Source organism: Sinohyriopsis cumingii, chromosome 3 (assembly GCF_028554795.1).
Source record: "Sinohyriopsis cumingii isolate HCF-2022 chromosome 3, ASM2855479v2, whole genome shotgun sequence".
NCBI lineage: Eukaryota > Metazoa > Mollusca > Bivalvia > Unionida > Unionidae > Sinohyriopsis > Sinohyriopsis cumingii.
In genome coordinates, this window is record NC_142963.1 from 151187221 (window position 1) to 151201377 (window position 14157).

At 38.2% G+C, this 14157-nt stretch overlaps 1 long non-coding RNA gene across 5 annotated transcripts; it reads right to left on the reverse strand.

The window, feature by feature from the left end:
* Nucleotides 1-844: 844 nt before the first annotated feature.
* On the reverse strand, nt 845-8147 carry LOC149804157 (uncharacterized). Of its 5 annotated transcripts, none has more exons than XR_016420311.1 (4): nt 8100-8147; nt 3510-3620; nt 2473-2704; nt 845-2214 (listed from the first exon to the last, which is right to left on the reverse strand). It is a non-coding gene; the product is annotated as an uncharacterized LOC149804157 (long non-coding RNA). The 5 variants fall into 5 exon arrangements; XR_016420309.1 differs by having other exon boundaries at nt 2989-3620; XR_016420312.1 differs by lacking the exon at nt 8100-8147 and adding an exon at nt 8064-8095.
* Between the last annotated feature and the right edge of the window lie 6010 nt (nt 8148-14157).

The following is a 14157-nucleotide window of genomic DNA, read 5'->3' on the forward strand; positions in this document are numbered from 1 at the left end:
GAATCCAAAATTACTTCAAGGAGACGAGGAAATGTACCTGATATAGAACAGTATTTCATTACATTAATCAAATTGAGACAAAATCCAAAATTTGGCTGATGATTCCAACCTTGGGAAGAGCACTGTGATTGATACATTTTGGAAATGGATCAATCTAATAAAATCTCAACTCAGTTTTATGATTCACTGGCCAGATTGAGATACTATTTTTACAACTTTACCTGATGTTTTCAAGATGCACTTTCCCCGTTTGATGAATATAACTGACTGCTTTGAAATCTTCATTGAAAACCCAAAAGTATACAAAGATAAAGCTGAGTGCTACAGTAACTCCAAAAAAACACACAATAGTGAAGTTTCTTGTTGCATGTAATCCCTTGTGATTAGTTGTGTTTCTGTCCAAGGCCTGGGGAGGACGTGTTTCAGATATTGAAATATCTCACAAATTGGATATATCAGCAGAGCATTTCATCGCCCTGGGGATCAGATTTTGGCAGACATGGGTTTTACTCTTCAAGAAGATATGGCAACTGAATGTTCTGCAGAGTTTATCTTGCCAGCATTTACAAGGGAAAAAACAGCTTTCTGCCCATGAAGTGGAACAATCTAGAAAACTATCATCAGTTAGAATTCACAAAGGGAGAGTGATTGGACTCGTGAAGTTTAAGAGTTTCAATTTTACAAGGGACTCTGCCAATTCAGTTCGTGAATTCAATTAAGTCAGAAGCACATAATGACATGCTTTCAAGTGTTGATAAAATTGTCAGAACATGTGCCATTCTTATAATGATGGGATTGTTCTTACTTCTGATGCAAGGGAAGAAAAAAAGCTAGATACTTTCAGTTTATGTAGTCAGATGAAATTTTTATTAATGGACACATTTTTGGAGGCAATGCCACAATTGTGTTTTTGTATGCAGAATAAGTTTAAATTTTCATGTACAGAATGATATACTTAAATGGTCAAACTTAGCTACTTTTTAAAAATGTGTAATTGCAATCATGAAAAGTGACTTTTTTACATGGATTTTTTTCACATACTTATAAATCTTAATGTTCATTATATAAATGCATTTTAGTATGACATAAAGATGACAAATAATGCATTTGTTTCATTAAATCATAAAAATTCATTTTTTGTCTTTTCTCCTTTTGTAATCTTTGAAGTACCAAGTTCCTTTAGGAGGGCATTTAATGTTGCTCCCACTTAAACTTGGCCCCATCACACCTATCACGTTATCTCCATTGTCTCAGGTTTTCCAGGTTTTCTGACAGTAGCAGAAGACTCCATCATCTTTTGAAGTACTGGCTGATGCTGCCTGTGCTATGGTTTTAACCTTCCTCTGTCTTCGTGTCAGTAATTCTGGCAGACAGTGTTCAATCCAGAAGATTTCAAGTCTGTTCACCATGCTATCAATGAAATGTTGGTCTTTGTTGACCACACTAATAATACATGCTTTATTGGTCCACACAACAAAGTGGCAGAATGTGTTCTGGAACATGTACATTTGAAGCTGGACCTGTGCATAGTAGTCATGGTCTTTCTTCAATTCATAGTTTGACGCAAGACAATAGTTAGTAGCACTGGCATCCTTTAATGTATATGGACATTTTACCTCCACAACATCATTGCCACAACATGAACACGAAAATAGAGCGTCTGGAGAAGCACCGATAAACTCTTTATCCATACACAAACCTAATCCTGTCCTTGTAATTTTCACATCGTGATGTTGTGAAGAGATGGCAGCTGTGTAGTGTTGAAGAGCAGTAGCTTCATGCAAACGCCCCCATTGCACTGACTTACTTTTCAGTTCTTGCTGTACAGGGTTGCAAATTTTTTTAATCGGTGAAGGAGCAAGAGAGTCCATTTTGGTGTGCAGTACACTATATGCCAAAGATGCTGTTTTACTACCGGTTCTTGGCTCATGCCATACCAATGAATTTGACTGATGTTTGGTACACTCCATTAAGTACTCCTTTTCACTGGCTCTGAATGACACAGCTGGCAATACTTGTTAACACTTTTCCACTAATTCTTCTCTTGTAATATTAATGCTTCCTTAGATGTAACTGGTGCTGGTGTTACAGACTTAACGAAACACTTATTCCATTCACATGGTTTCTCTGTGCATGCTAGGTGTGTATCCATTGCGAACTGCAGCTTTTATTTTGAAAAGAAGGGCACCAACATGAGGATATGACTCTCCCAGCCTGAAAAATTAAACAAAATTTACACATAGATTGTATCATACCATGATTCAGGAGCAAAGCAGAATATATAAACCTCTCTTGTTTATGTGTAATGATGAGAAAGCTGCAGTGTAAATATTTGCAAAGCATTCAAGCTTTAAACAATAATAAAGGGATGAAAATAATAGTTTAATGGCTATCAGTTTGATTACTACACAAGCATTACCCAACCGAATATGACTACTCTAATGTTTATATAACATTTAAACAAATGCTTACCCTGCCATGCAATCACAATGTGCTGTAATGACCCTTCCTTCACTGGTAACAGCAACCCATAGATGATACGGTTCATCTGTCACTCTCCATGATGGCTTGACATCAACCTTCAACACAAAATTGGTGCTTTTCTCAGGCTGCATATAATATACTGTTTGCACCCTTCCTGATAGTAAAAAGTTGTGTGCCTCAAGACTTCTCTAGTTTTTCATTGACTTTTTGGTGTACACTCCTAGCAAAAAAAGGAATTTTTTAAAATTATAAATGCAGTGTGGATAATTGTACAGCGGTTGAAAAATACACAACTTTTAGTGCTTATAAATCAAGGTTTAATTGGCCAATTAAAGAATAATAATAATGGAAAAATATAAATGAGAACTTTAGAATATAATTAGGATCACAGGTAATACAGACTGTAAATTTCAGCTTTTGATATAGTTTAATTAAAGAAAAATAGGCTTACGAAAATGGTGTACAATTACTTCAACAAAATATTTTGTTAAAAAACAAACTTACCAGGTATATCTGTATGATAGTTGCAAACATCAGGCCATGTAACTTCAGGCCATATTTTTGGGTTATTTACCCAAATATCTGCTGGAAATTTATAAGGACAGCCATTATTTTCCACAACTTTAAGTTTCTGTAAATATCGTGCATTAGCATCGTTATCCAGCATCTCTTTGTAACCATAAGACATTGTGAGAATGGCCAACTGATCTTATGATCCTTGAATTTATATTCATTATTTTAGAAATGAAAAGTGTACAATATACAAACTATATAACAAATGGATGCTGAACAGTTTTGGTCAAATATTGAAAGTCTTCTAAGAATAAAATGTATGAAATCTTCAGAAAATAGCACAGGTTGGCTTTGGATGGGGACTTTTGATAACTATAGCTATGGCAGATATAGACTTGCATTGCCTGATGCCTTTATGTATGTGCTGTTAGCTCCCAGATTGGAATACATGCAACAAAATAAGTTATGTAAACATAATATACTTGATTTTGGCCAAATATTGACTATTTTACCTGCAAAAGATGAAAAATCATGTGTACAAAAACAGCTATCTTGTTCTTGTGAGGCATGCCATAAACCAGGATAGGGAACACTCAAGGTTCACTTGTATCATATAGGACATTCTGGAATGAGTAATTTTATGTAATTTATTAAAGATATGGTATTCCTTCCCACTTGTCCATGCAGTTTATTTAGATAATATCTCTTGCATTCCCTTTTTCTGAAGTAGCAGGGAATACCAACAGACAAGAGCAGTTTCTTTAAGTCAGCATTTCCCATTGACACTTGCATAAGCCCAATTATAACCTACTATTGACTTTCAATTAATTATATTTATTACTGTCCAGCTGTTCTTGTGGAATTTCCATATTAGGTTAAACATTACTGAGTGATAACCATATTAGTCACAGATGGCACATTCCTTCCATTTAAACCCATACTGTTCTTCAAACTTTGCATCCCATCGCAAGTATCCAAACTGGCATGAGATCGTATCTGCATGTTTATGGAAGGCTGCACTCCACACAGCTCCACATGCCGGCACTGTAGAGAACATAACTACATGATATAACACAGCCACCTCATACTCAGAAAGCAAAATTACATCACTCTTGAGATCTCCACTACATACAGAAGCCTGAAATTTAGGTTCTCACTTTATGAATAATGTAATTTTTTGGATAATTTAATTGCACTGAAGTTAATACATGTGTTCATGAACTCATCTATATTACATGGATAATATACTGAAGAAAACAAAAATGCAACACTTCATGTATATCATTTAGTTATCTCCCTTACACCAGACAACATCTCAAGAAATAAAAACTCAACATTTTCAGTGGTTATGAAAATAAAAGAGAAGATTTGTGAAGTATTGTATTAGCCCTCAGTCTTGATGCAAATGTAAGTAGAAGCAATTTAATAATTTCTCACAGTAAAGTTTATAAGTTTAAAAACTGATAAAGTATGTTTTGTTTGGTTTAGGTATTTTTCTGCCTAACTGAAGTCCATTATTATTAATTTCTTATGGAGAAGAAATATAAATTATATGCATTATCTACATTATTCACCCTTCTGTATTAGATGGGAATGAACACCACTTCACCTCAAATATTGGTACCTGTAAAGAATGTTATAGCACAGGTGTCTTCAGGCTGTCCTGGGACCTATGGGGCACTGCCTCCATATATTGTCCAAGGTACGGTTATCAAACTTTCACTTCTCATTTTTCTCATTGCTGCTTTTGTCTCCTTGAATTCCTTTATCATAAGCTACGTCTCCCTTTTAGACACACACTTTCCTACTCTTTTTAACTCCATTGGATTCACTATACTTATTGTTTATCTTTGGCATTTTCTGTATTTTATTCCCAAAATTTCACCCAAAATCCAATATAACCATTTAGAAGCTGTGATCTGCTATATCTGGTGTCAGATTTGCTTACTGCATCAATTTTATCCACTACACAAAGGAGGGAAGCTTTCTATTTGTTTGACAAAGAGAATGGGTAGGTTGACCTTGTGTGAGGACTGGGGGTTAGTGACCTCATGTATCTGAAGACAGTGTAAAGTGTTCAAAGCTTATACTTTATAATATGATTGGGTCATGTCCACCTGTCTCGGATGTTAAGTTCTGCATCTACCAAACAAATGTAAAGTCCTTTATTTTTGGTGAATTGTACTTTTTGAAGCAGGAGAGGTACACACTATTTGGTACATTGACCTTTGACCTAGTTATTACATAATATGATATAATATGATTTATCCCATATCATATGAAGTTCAATAAGTGCTGATATGAATAAAACACAACTCATAGTTAAAACAATTCATTTTATTCCCAAAATGTAGTTTGGTGGTAAAGCACAAATATGAAAACAGCAGCTGAAATATTTCAAAGACCATTACATACACATTAATATAAGACACAGCTTGGTACCTCTTAAAATTGTTTTTGACAAGCGAGACTAAGTACACTTGTTACTTGTACAGTCCTGAGCTATATCACAGATTACTGAAAAAAATAAGGTTGGCTATAGGTATAAAGCAGTGTATCCCCCAGGGGTATAAAATTGAGGGTAAAAAAAAAACAACGATGGTGTCAGAACTAGGGGTCACATAAAAAATGTGGGGGTCAAAAATGTACTTAAAAATTTTCATATGACTCGTACTTTTTCAGCTTGAAATAGGATATTGCAACTTGCACAACATTCTCTCTCTCTCTCTCTCTCTCTCTCTAAACATACAAATAAACCAACATGCACAATTAACAAACAAATGCATTGTCCATTCAAAGAATAATTTTATTAGTTCATTTTTCTTTTAAAGTCATACTTTTAACAGTCTCCTTATAATCAATATGAAGCAATATTATAGCCTAACACATTACATACAAGCCAATACAAAAAGCCAAATAAATCTTTTTAACCAAATGGCAGTTAATTTACTGCCTTTCATAAAATGTGTACTATCATCGGTTTCATTGTACTTCGTCCTTGAACACATTTATCCAAAAATCAAAGAGGATAATGATTCATCTTCTTTCTAATAAGTTACACTTGAACTTTAAGATCTATCTTTTATTGCAGCAAAGTTAAAAACCAACAAAATCTGCAATGAACTGCTGACTTTGTAATCCAAATAAAGCATTTGTCTCTACAAGTTTACTGATTTCTTTGTTGTGAAAGAATGTCTTGGGTTATCATGTGTTCTCTAGACATCTTGTGGCGAACGAGGGCAGATTTTTTAAAATTCTAAAACCCTGTCACGAAAGGATTATTCACTTTTGCAGTCTTCACAATCATGTGATCAGAAGTCACACTGGTAATCCTAATGGATGTGCCGTATTCCAGTCAAGGGAATTATTTTCTCCATTTTTCATTCAAGTTAGATCCACAGTTACTCTTTTGTGTTCTGCTTCTTTCACTATCTTTGCTAATGATTTTTAGTGCACGACGTTTTAATCTGGAGATCACTTTCTAGTGCAACAAGCACGGAGGTTAAACATCTAGATGACAGCTTGCTGAGCTCAATGGAAATCGCGTGAGACCTCACGAGATATGGGGAAGCTACTCCATCATAACACTGCCTATGCTAGTCTGGTTCATTGTTTTGTATGTTCCCTGCATTGCACTCTGCTATACGAACAGATGAGTGCAAGACTGGGAGCAAACAAAGCGGGGAACCAGTCAATGCCTATGCTCTAAGTATATACGATGCCATCCATCATTCAATGCATTGGGTATTAAATAATCCTGATCACATTATGAAAATCCTTTACGTCAACAAATGTGTGCATCAATTTTCTCCAGCGTGCATCCCTGATGCACAAATGTGCATATAGGGAAACACTTGTATCACAGTACCAATTGAACCCCAGGTGGGTGGAGCTTAAGGTGTAGGGAACATTGTATTCAGAAATCAACAACAACAACATTTGCTGTGATTGGTGCATTATGTAAGAGTTGAACTTTTTGTCAGGCTTAAAAAAAATGTTAAACCTCTTGGCAACATGTGAGATTGTTAATTCATATCTAGATCATATTTTGTATTTTTTATGATTTTTTTAAAATGTGGTACACATGGCTGAAAATGTGACTGTTGTGGCTAGATAACTCTTACCCCTGTATGGTTCCAGCAGAGTTATCTCTTAAATGCAATGGAGTACCTGGTTTTGTCCATGTTAAATTAACAATCTAATATTGTTCTCTATGACAGTGTGTGACATGCATGCTGAGGTAGGATAGATTGTATATTTATTTTACTAAACATTAGTATTGAGGTATATGGAAAAACAATTGGTACCGTGATACCTACAGTAGTGTTACTAAGCAATTGTTTTCACCTCTGCAATATGGCGGAAAGTAGGTCGCTAAGCTTGAGACGTCATGCCAACGTATATTAACCAATAGTTAAATTGTAAGCAACAATACGATCCCCTGTGAAACTGCAGTTTATTCCCGCACAAAACTTCAAGAAATTGGTGAAACTGTACAATTTCTGGAACCATGCCACAACTGTGTTATATTTGAATTCAATCTTTTCCACCAAATGATAAAAAGCGTTGATCAGTAAAACTTATCTTGTGTCATCAAAACGTCATAGTCCTACATGTAAGACATAGTACATTTTGATTTTGTTGAGGTGTCTTACTGTCCAAATAACGGCCTTGTGAGAATTTGAATTTATTAGAGAAAAGGCATCATAGTAAGTAAAGTCTGACTAAAACAATATAACTTTACTTTGTAGAAAAGCGTCATTATTTTAGTTGTCAGTTGTGTGAAATATTCCTGAAAATTTTACTTTCGTAACGATGTTAGTTGACATCAAAAACACACTAAACAGCGCCATTAGTTAGGCTGTAAGACCCTGACGCCCACAACATAAATATCAGCGTCGGGTCTTACAGGTAGGACTACAAAACGTCAGTGATATTAATCACGCGCAACGATAACATGTTACTGGTGAACGACAATCATTCAAACAATTGTTGAACTCCGTCACCACGTTCAGATTTACTGTTAGGTACTTATATCTTATATAATAACGAAATTTTACACTGACCTGTTTCTTTAATATCTATATTTGCCTATTACTTACCTCCTTGAACAACCCTGAACTTGAAATGGCGCAATAGTCTGGTTCCCTGAACTCTCTCCACACCGTTACTCGTCGTCATAACGAAAAGTAACGGAGTGGGGAGAGGTCAGGGAACCAGACTACACAAACCTTCGAAACACCCCCAAACCTTCGAATCACCCCAAATATTCTCGTTACAATCATAAAGTAATATAATAAAAATTATTTTTCTATGTATTTAATTTACAAAGAAGTACACACATAGATATAAATACAAAAAAAAACTTCAACAAGAGAAAACAAAACGACCATTGAACTTTTACCATAAAACAAGTAAATATCTTCTTTTATAGTGTATGTATATGAGGGGTAATATTCCTTGAGAGACAGACCAACAAATAGATCGCCGATTTTACTTTTTTTAAAAATTTTGTTGTTGTTGTAGTTGTTGTTTGTTTGTTGTTATTGTTGACATTTCCGCTACCAGAAATATCAGAAAAAGCGGAGATCTGTTTATTAATCCACCGTGACATACATACATACATAGTGTCACCAGTGTATGCTCTTATAATAAGTAACAGAAAAGGGTGAAAGGCAACAAGCTTTGTAAAATTCAACAAATAATTTATCTCCCTCGAATACAAAGTGAAAATGAAAGAAAAAAAAAAAGAACTTACGGTACTGCGAATTAAATCCTAAAATAATTATTGAATTACAGACACACGTCAGTAGTGTATATGGATGATGTATGGACTAGGGGACTTTAATGTTAAACTAGGGAGTTTGTAACATGGGGGCTATGTAAATTTAACATGGGGACTTTTTTGGAATATAGGGACAATGGGAATTTAACACGGGACAATGGATTGGGACTGTTGAGGGACAATATAACTTGAACATGGTGGGACTGTCTAGGGACAATGGAAATGGAACATGGGACATGGATAGAACACACACAACAGACATTTAAAAAAAGAAAGAAATTAGGCATGAAAGTTAATTTCTTTTAGAGGCAAATGAATGGCCTTGAAAAGGGCCTTTGGTTTTATGTTAACATACCATACTGTTAACATAGTAGGCATCGCTGAGGTCTCCTTCTTTTCCTTAAACTTTGTCTCACGTCTGGTCCGTAAATCAAAACCCTCTTTAAACAGCCTTGTCTTTCTACGTAGATTCTTCTTTTCCACACACATGTATCTGTCATCCTAACAATGGTCCACGAGGATCGGACATACATCGGCAAGTCCGTTCTAAACATCACTGAAGAGACGAGAGTAGAGGATTCCACGTCGGTCCACATCTTGGTGACGAGAACAGGTGAAGGAATGCGAACTGCGGTTATTTATAGGGGAAGGGAGGATCGAAACGGATTGAGTTGGTTGACCAATCCAAACACGCGTTACAAAATTCAGTCACCATTCGTCCAATCGGAGGAGAGCAGTCTGTGACGTCACATTCCCTATATAGAGTCGCTAGCGTTTGTGCGCAGTCAATCCATGCGACACAGCATAAAGATGGCGCAAACTCAGAAGACGATGAATTGGGGTGCACCGGCCGTGGAGACTACCCCCGGGAACCCGGACTTACTTCAGAAGAGGTAAATTGGGATTTTGTGGATTTTCTTTCGCAAGAATTTGTTCCTGAACCATTACCTTCGCCACCTTCTCCTTCTTTACCACACGTGGAGAATTTTAAACAGAGACAGAAAGAAGAATTGGAGAAATTTATACAACAGCAAAAGGAAGCAGAACAAGCATTTCTCCTACAGCAGCAGGAAGAAGAGGTAAGAAAGAAACAACAAGAAGAAGCAGCAAAGAAACAAGAGGGTGAAAGTCAAATGGTCACGATACTGTTAGACATTTTAGCGGAGTTAAGAAGTCTGAAACAAATGTATCAGACTTCTTTATTACGACCGAAGAGAAAAAGACCTTCCCGAGCTAAACAACCCAACCCTGTGACAACAACTACCATACCACCCTTAGTGATTTCTACCAAATCATCATCGACAGTACGCAGTCCAGAAGTAGGCCTTGGCCGTGGCAAAGGCTTAAGACAGCTAAAGTTGATTGCTTCCTAAGTTTGTTGTTTAAGCCAACAAATACCCAAAGGCCCTTTTCAGGGTCAGCTATTTCTCTCGAAAAGAGATGATATTTCAATTGCCAACATCAGTTAAAACTAAAAAAAATTTTTTTATCCTTATAGTACGTGTGAGTGCGTGAGTGTAGATTTTTATTCTAAAAATCAAAACCAAGAAACACTTACATTTTATAGACTGTTTATTCTGGTACAAATTTTGCAATCCAATTCACAATATAGCACTTTAAAAAGTTCATAGGTTTTATCTCTGTTTTTGTTCACTCTCTCTCTCTCTGTTTTTTAAATTTCTTCACTTTCACAGCTTTTTCTTCCTCTTCATCCTCACTTTCTTCCCTTCTTTTTTTCTCCTGTTTCTGTTTCTTCACCTGTCTGCTTTCTTCCTCTTCTTCCTCTCCATAACTCCCCTCTTCTTCTTCTTCTTCTTCTTCTTCTTCTTGCTCCTGTTTTTTCTTAGGGCAATCTGGAGACCAATGTCTATTTTCTTGACAATGATAACAGGTATCTTGACTTTTGTCACTTCTGGCCCCTGTTTTGCTTTTTTGACGGTCTGGACACTCTGAAGAACAATGCCCTTTCTTCTGACAGATATAGCAAGTATCTTGACTTTTATCTCGAAAGGAGGGTGAGTAGTGCCTCGGCTTGTCTGAAGAAAATTTTCTGATGACCTCTCCCCCAAAGCTCTGATGAAAAGTTCGATATGTGTAGTCTCGTCCATTGTTCTGTTCAGTTTGAGAGTGAAATGAATAGTGAAAGGACAAGACACACACTCTTTATATATACGCTGGTCTATCGTGGATATAAAGTAACCCATGGTGTTTCACATGTAGTCATTTGACTTTTTGCAGTCAAGATAAAACGATCGAATCCATTCGAGAAGAAAGAAGAAGAAAGTAAGAGGCAGAAACGCGATCTATCGCCTCGTACCATCGCTGAAGTCTTGGCACACATTCATGCCAGTGATTTTGAAGAGGACATGAGTGAATCAGAATCCAAACCCAGCGATTCTACACCTAGCCAAAGTTCACCAATCAACCCTGAAAAGTACTATCACATTCGAGAGACGGAAAAGCGTCCTCTAGAAAATTTGGAACCACGGCTTACAAATACACGGTGAAGTTTAAAGATTTCAAGTCCGACGTACCGTTGGAGAAAGCAGAAGGGTTCATCACCGAGGTGTGGGATTCTTTGCTCACCACACTAAAGCGACAATGTCAATCCAAAGAAGACGATCGCTTGAGACTTTCCATAGAACACGATGGTTTGAAATCCCCTGTTTGGATCGAGTTTAGCAGCCCTGCAGAATTGACCGCTTCCAAAGTCATGGACAAGATTCAACACGTACAACAATCAAATGACCAATTTGACATCACCGATGGAAAAGCCACACCGTCCATGACCCACGTCTCTCCTCCTCAAGGGACCGGACGACGCAAAAAGGTCTTTTTGGTGAACGATTTTCGCAGCATTAAGCGTAGCCATGTCCAAATTCACAACCCTCAAGACCAGATGTGTTTAGCCCGGGCAATCGTGGTGGGATGAATCTATGCCAACAAGAACGACACGGTAGAATGGAAAAGAGCATGGGACAACATTCGAAAATCGGACCGAGCCAAACAACGAAATGAAGCAGAACTCCTGTTACAACAAGTCGGCCTGTCCAAAGACACACCCTGTGGCATTCCAGAGATGCAAAAATTGAAGATACTCTAGCTCTACGATACACCTTGAAAATGTACCCTCAAGAAGTGCGCGGACCTCTGTTGTTTCGAGGCCAAGACTTTAAGGACGGAAATACATTCATCTCTATCATCACGATGAACATTTCGATACCATTACCAGTATCACTGCATTCCTGGGATACGGTTATTACTGTGAGAAACGTGACTATGGCTATAACAATCGAGAGCAACACAAACATTGTGGATCGAAATGCTCAGGATGTTTGGTTTCTCAACCCTGTCTGGACGAAGGGCAAGAACGAGTACATTGTCCAGCTTGTCTGCGCACGTTTGTCAGTCCAGCCTGTTACCAACAACATCTGAATACGCAAGGTTCACAGCAGAAATGTGCTTGTCAACTCCTGAGATTGTGCCCTACGTGTGGACAAGGCATATGTACCAAAAGTGCCAAGGCACACGTATGTCGAGGAAAGAAAAAATGTCACATTTGTCACCAAATCGTGGACTTGGAACATCAATGCTACATGCAAAAATATCAACCCCAACAAGAGGAAAATGAGGACCACAAGAAGAAAGGGAATTTCATCTTTTTTGATTTTGAATGCATGCAAGAGACCGGCATTCACATTCCTAATTTCTGCGTGGCTCATCGAGCGTGTGAAAAGTGCATTCAAGAACCTATCCTGAGTTATTGCCCTCACTGCATTAAGATTCCTGGAGGGCATGAAAAAAAATCTCGAGGACCGAACTCGTTTGCCGATTTTGCCCGATGGGTCTTAGACACCATCGACAAGACGTGAAGCCAAGAGTACATCGAACGATACGGAGATTGTCATCACCATGCCACAGTGATGGCTCACAATTTCTCGGGATACGATGGACAGTTTCTTCTCAGATACTATACCGAACATGGTACCGAACGTCCTCAAGTCATTTTGAACGGAGCCAAAATCATTTCCATGCAAGTGGGACAAGTACAGTTTAAAGATTCAATGAGTTACTTGGCCATCCCTTTGAGTCGAATGCCTAAAACGTTTGGAATGACAGAAATGGCCAAAGGGTACTTTCCTCACTTTTTCAATACCGAAGCCAATCAACATGCCGTTCTACACCATTTGCCTCAGGCTCACTATTACGACCCCGACAACATGCGTGCCGAACAACGGGAAGCTTTCTACGCTTGGTACCAGACCCATGCCTCTGACCCTTTCGACTTTCAGGAAGAAATGTTAAAGTATTGTCGTTCCGACGTGGACATTTTACGGCGTTGCTGTGGAAAATTTCGAGACCTGTTCATGGAACGCGGAGGGGTCGATCCTTTGAAAGAAGCTTGCACCATTGCCAAAGCGTTTTCATTAGTGTATCGACAACGTTTCATGCCTGAAAAAACCCTAGCTGTCATCAATCCTCAAACGACCAACTATGTCAAACGTCAATACTCGGTCAAAGCCCTACGTTGGTTGCATTACTTGTGCGAGAAGGAAGACAAATGGATTCAGCATGCCCGCAACGGAGGGGGCGAAAAGACCATCGGAACGCATTCGGTGGATGGCTGGGACTTAGAAAACCCCAAGATCGTGTACGAGTTTAACGGTTGCCAATGCAACCTGTTTGCTGTACCACGCTGACGAAGAGAAAGGAGAAGAAATCAAATACTTGGACGTGTGCTCACTGTATATCTACGTGTGCAAAAATTTTGTCGCTTTCCTGCAGGACACTCGCAATTGCTGACGGAACACATTGACCTGAAAAACATTCGACAATACGAAGGTTTGATCAAGTGCAAAGTTTTGCCTCCCACGGACTTGTACCATCCCGTGTTACCTCACCATTGGCAAGCTGATGTTTCCCTTGTGCCGTACTTGTGCCGAAACGTGCAAGCAAGACCAGCCTTGTCTGCACACCCAGGAAGAACGTGCCTTGACGGGGACGTGCGTCAGCGTGGAATTGTTCAAAGCTCTGGACATGCGATACCAACTGTTAGAAGTGGACGACATTTGTCACTTTCCCAAGACACAACAATACCACAAGGGTGACTCCACTCAGAAAGGCATTTTCGCAGACTACGTGGATGCCTTTTTGAAACTGAAGCAAGAGGCTAGTGGCTATCCTTCTTGCTGTCACACTCCCGAAGACCAAAAGAAATTCAAAGACAAATACTGGGAACAGGAAGGCATCACTTTAGACCACGTCGACAAAAACGAAGGTAGGCGATCGTTTGCCAAAGTGATGTTAAATTGTTTGTGGGGCAAAATGGCACAACGACCGTGTATACCGAAGACGGGGTATTTGACAGAACCTTC